This window comes from Penaeus vannamei, chromosome 6 (genome assembly GCF_042767895.1).
Source record: "Penaeus vannamei isolate JL-2024 chromosome 6, ASM4276789v1, whole genome shotgun sequence".
In the NCBI taxonomy this organism is placed as follows: domain Eukaryota; kingdom Metazoa; phylum Arthropoda; class Malacostraca; order Decapoda; family Penaeidae; genus Penaeus; species Penaeus vannamei.
The window spans coordinates 32,798,955-32,803,954 of record NC_091554.1 but is presented as its reverse complement, the minus strand read 5'-3'; the positions used below and the strand labels follow the sequence as shown (position 1 = coordinate 32,803,954).

General features: G+C 44.4%; 1 protein-coding gene across 5 annotated transcripts in view; it reads left to right on the top strand.

Annotated features, from left to right (window-relative positions):
- Rgl (Ral guanine nucleotide dissociation stimulator-like) overlaps positions 1 to 5,000 on the top strand; it is a 131,864-nt gene that overhangs the window by 20,952 nt on the left and 105,912 nt on the right. For 4 of the 5 annotated variants that reach the window (XM_070122897.1, XM_070122896.1, XM_070122899.1 and 1 more), the window contains exon 2: positions 4,884 to 5,000. This exon is cut by the window's right edge and continues 188 nt beyond it. The exons of the other annotated variant lie outside the window; for it this stretch is intronic. The gene's annotated coding sequence lies outside the window, so the exon portion shown is untranslated. The remainder of the gene's footprint in view (positions 1 to 4,883) is intronic. 5 annotated transcript variants of the gene reach the window in all.

Genomic DNA, 5,000 nt, shown 5'->3' with positions numbered 1-5,000 from the left:
ACGGATAGGGAGAGAGAAGAGGAGGAAAGTGAGACGGGTGGGGACGAGTGGGATAGGCGAAGAAGGAAAGGAAGTGGAGTGGGGGTCGGAGTTGGTTGGGGGGGGGGGGTGCTGGAAGAGGTAGGGTGGCGATGACTTACAGCAGGATATGGAAGACACACCACCTGCCCCTTGAGCAAGTTGTCCCGAGTCCTCACCTGCTCCGGAAGTCTCGATTAGGGTTGTTGTGCGCCGGGTCGTGCCGTGCGCAGCGTGGAGCTTGAATTTGAGGCTTATCATCATTGTCATCATCAACTTCATCATCATCATTATCGTCAACATCAATCATCATCATATCAACTTCATTACCATCATCAATCATCATCATTCTTATCATCATATCAATTTCATTATTATCATCAACTTCATCATACCATCATCGTTATCATACCATCATCATCAACTTCATCCTCCTCCTCTTCCTCCTCCTCCTCATCATCATCATCGTCATCATCATACCATCATCGTTATCATACCATCATCACCAACTTCATCATCACCATATTACCATCATCACCAACTTCATCATCATCACCATATTACCATCATTACCAACATCATCATCATCACCATATTACCATCATCATCATCAGTACTATTATAATATTATTATCTCCTCAATATTATTATCACTTATCATTATGATTATTAACCCTGGACATCGAGCGCAAAGCCTCGACATTACGGAAGAAACATGTTTGTGCTGCCATTCACAAGGAGTGTTGGTCGCAGTTATTATGCCTAGATTTTGCATGTGAATTGTGAGCCCACACAGGGACCTATTAAGACTGGGGTGAGGATAGCCTAAGATACCTTATCCTTTTGAGATGTATTTTTTGCGTCAGTGAATATGTCAAAGTAAAACAAGAGAAAAAAGAAAGAAAGAAAAAGAAGCATCGTGGTATCTGGTTCCGCGATTGTTTTTGGGATGCTTGTTGTTCCAGTCTTGCCCTTTCGGTGGAGCCTTATCTCAGAACAAAGGAAATGCGGCGCGGAGGTGGGCAGGACGTGGGCAGGAGGTGGGCAGGAGGTGGGCCGGTCTCCTCTCCCCGTCCTCTTCTTCCCTTATTTCAGACGACAGCTGGAGACTGATGGTACCCCTCGACCACCTCATGCCTCATCCGCCCTTCTGGTTGGGCTTTTTTCTTGTGATTAACAATTTTCTACCTATTATGAATAATTATCCACTACACACGCACGCATACACACGCACGCATACACGTACACACATGCACGCATACACACGTGCACGCACTCATACACACGTACACACACACACACACACACACACACACACACACACACACACACACACACACACACACACACACACACACACACACACACACACACACAAATACACAAATAAGCGCACAAATAAGCATCTTTCCTTTGTGGTTATTGCCCTGCATATGTATGTTGTTATTAGCGATGTCCATAATTAAGCGAGGAATGGCTTTTCAGATCCGTTCTCTCCAACACAATGTACCTTTTCCCATTAGGTTAACCTTGGCGCACCGCGTAACTCGCTCGGCGTAACCTGACGAATGTCACGGAATTCACCCCTCCCTCTTTCTTTCTTTACCTCTCCTCCTTTCTTCTCCCTCTCCTTCCCCTCCCTCTTTCTTCCCTCCCTTCCCCCCCTCTTCTCCTTCTCCTCCCCCTCCCTCTTTTTTCCCTCACTTCCCCTTTCTCCATCCCCGTTTCCCCTTCTCCTTAACCTAACATCTTTCTCCTCTCCCTTTCCCAGTTCTCCTCCCCCTCCCCCCCTTTCTCCTTCCCCATTCCTCCCTTTCTCTTCTCCTTCCTCACCCTCCTTTTCTTCTCTACTTTCCGCCTTTCTCTTATCATTCTCCCAATTCTCCTTCCCTTTCCCCCATTCTCCTTGCGTTACCCTCTTTCTTATCCCCACGTTCCCTTTTTTCTTCTCCCCATCCCCTTTTCTCCTGTTTCCCATCTCTCTTCTCCCTCCTTTCTCCTCTCCCTTTCCCCCCTTTTTCCTTCTCTATCCTCCTTCCTCCTCCCCTTCACCACACCTCCTTTACTTCCCCCCTTTCACCTGCCCCTTCCTCCTTCTCTTTCTACTTTCCCCTTTCTCCTGCCCCTTCTCCCTTCCTCCTTCCCATTCCCCCCTCCCCTCGCCCCCCACCTTTTCTCCTGCCCCTGCCCCCTTCTCCTGTCGCCCTCCCCTCTCCTCCCTCCTTTTCTCCTGCCCCTTCTCCCTTCCCCTTTCCCCCTCCCCTCGCCTCCCCTCTTATCTCCTGCCCCTTCCTCCTTTTCTCCTGCCCCTTCCCTCTTCTCCTTTACCCCTCCCCTTCCCCTGGCCGTCATGGACCTGCCTTCGATGAGGACAACCCTCTCCGATCGTGCACGGGAGGGTCAAGGAAAACAGAAGTCGGTGCTGCTGACTGTAACGTCTGAAGGGCATTGTGGGTAATGGCCGTTCAAGTGAGGGAAGGGGCCTGATTGTGGGACGATATTTCAGCTTTGGTATCGTTATAGTAAGCTTTACTGGTGTTCAGTCGATGATTAGTGTAGCGGTTACTGTGCTTTGATGACTGGGTAGAAGCTCAAGTAGGTTAGGCCTAAAACTGACTGGGGGGTGGGGGTGAGCGTGCGTTTGAAGGCGACGGTGGCTATGGTGATTTAAAAGTATTTGGTTGTGTCTTATGAAGTAGGCCTATATGTTTATTTTCGAATTCGTAATTTCACACTTTAATGCAGTAACAGTGTGGACACGCTGATGTACACATACTCACGTACTCACGTACTTACACGAATTTACGCTTCTAAAGACGCGTATCTTTTTTTTGTATTCCCCTTCACACCACCCGCTGGGAGAAGCATGACCTCCTTCCTTCCGAGTCACGGGTGCGGTCGGGTCGCGAGGTGACGGGGCGGCGGCGGCGGCGGCGGCGGTGGCGGAGGGGGGGAGGGGAATCTCTGCGTAATGTCAAGCTGACGTGTGACGTTGTCAGAGTGATGAGAGGAACAAAAAAAGTCATTTCGAGTTTGTGGTTACTAGGTGGATGCCTCATATAAATTTGACAAGGTCCGAGGTCTCCTATCTGAATGAAAATTCTTGATTGTACTCAATGAGGAAGAGGGACAGACTTAAACGTGCAGCTCACACTCATTTTTCCAACAATTTACACGTGTTCTATACATACCAGTATTAGTCTTACTGGCGCGTACTTATTGCGCCAATTTAAATGTAAATATTAATGTTGATAAGCTCATTACTGTTTACATACGGTGTCTAAGAATAAAAATACCCACACACTGACAAGAAACATAATCCGAACAATGACAAATATCCACATGTCCGCCGTACTTAAGCACCACATACGAATATACGAACCAGCGTCAAAAACAAAGACCCACAATACGTACCACATAAAAATACCACGCGTCATTATCAGGACTATGAAGATTACGCCGACGCACCTATCTTAACAAGACGTTTAGTGCACGCCCGTCGTTTCCGCCTGATTATCGCGACGTCCGAACCGCATAATCCGCTCCCGGTTTCCTGCCGCGGAAATGTCAAGACTCCCGTGGCGGAGATGCTCCCTCCGCGAAGGCGATTCTGGGGGAAATCGGCCTTTCTTCCTCCTCCTCTTTCTTTCTTCGCGTTCACCGGCGCTTCGTTTGGTATTGGTTTGTTGTGGATATAAAATTCATTATTACTATTATTGTTGTTTTTATTATTATTATTATTATTATTATCATCATTATCACATTGTTATTATTGTTTTAGTCACATAATGGTAAGGTTGATGATCATTGTTATTATTATTATTTTTTAGATGATTATTATTGTTATTGTTATTATTGTTGTTATTGTTATTATTATTATTGTTATTATTATTATTAACATGATTATTATTATTGTTATTGTTATTGTCATTATTTTCTTTATTATAATGATGATTGTAATTATTATTATTATTATTATTGTTATTGTTATTATCGTTATTATTATTATTATTATTATTATTATTATTATTATTATTATTATTATTATTATTATTACTTTTGTTGTTATCATTATTATCAATATAATCATTACTGATATTAGCATTATTACTTTTTATCATTAACACTGATTGTTATATATATTATTTATGTTATTATTATTTGATCATTATCATTATTCTTGTTATTATTATTATATATTATTATACACACATGTGAGTGGTTGGGTGTAAGATACGGTATAGTGTCATAATGAGTAAACATGCGATATATGTGATTATGGCAAGATCCATCAGTAAATGTAAATGCGGTTGTATCTCCTTGTTCATAATACCAGCGGAAAGAAGTAGAAAGTTTTCATTTAGTTCCCTTTCCATCTTCCTCCGTTGCCCTCCCCCCTCTCCCCCTCCTGTGTCTCCTTCTCCCCCTCCTTTGTCCCCCTCTCCTCCTCCCGTGTCCCCCACTCCCCTCCTCCCGGGTCCCCCCTCTCCCCCTCTCCCCCTCCCGTATCCCACTCCCCTCCTCCCGGGTCCCCCCTCTCCCCCTCTCCCCCTTTCGTCTTTGGCACCATCAGGGCGTGATGATAATGATGATGGCGGCACTCATTGCAGACATCGCTGAGTTTCTCAAAACCACTAATTGCAGTTCCGATTTGTAGTGTTTCTTTTCTTCTATTATCTATTTCTATTAAAGTGTAATTTCATTGGTTTAAGAGTGTTGAAAGGTGAATTGTCGAGGCAACCTGACTTGGGGGGGATCTTTCGTTGTATCGCACGTTATGAGTTATTTTTGTGTATATTAAAGAAATCGTTGCGCTGTATACCCACTGGCATGGATATCTTATCGTCTCGTTTTCTTTCCGTAAGATACAAGCAGGTAAACAAAGACAGAACCCAGCGTTAAATATAAACTCTGACGTCATCGATAAACGCGAATTGCCTTAACATGAACAATTACAGTAAATAGCACGTGGATAATAAAAC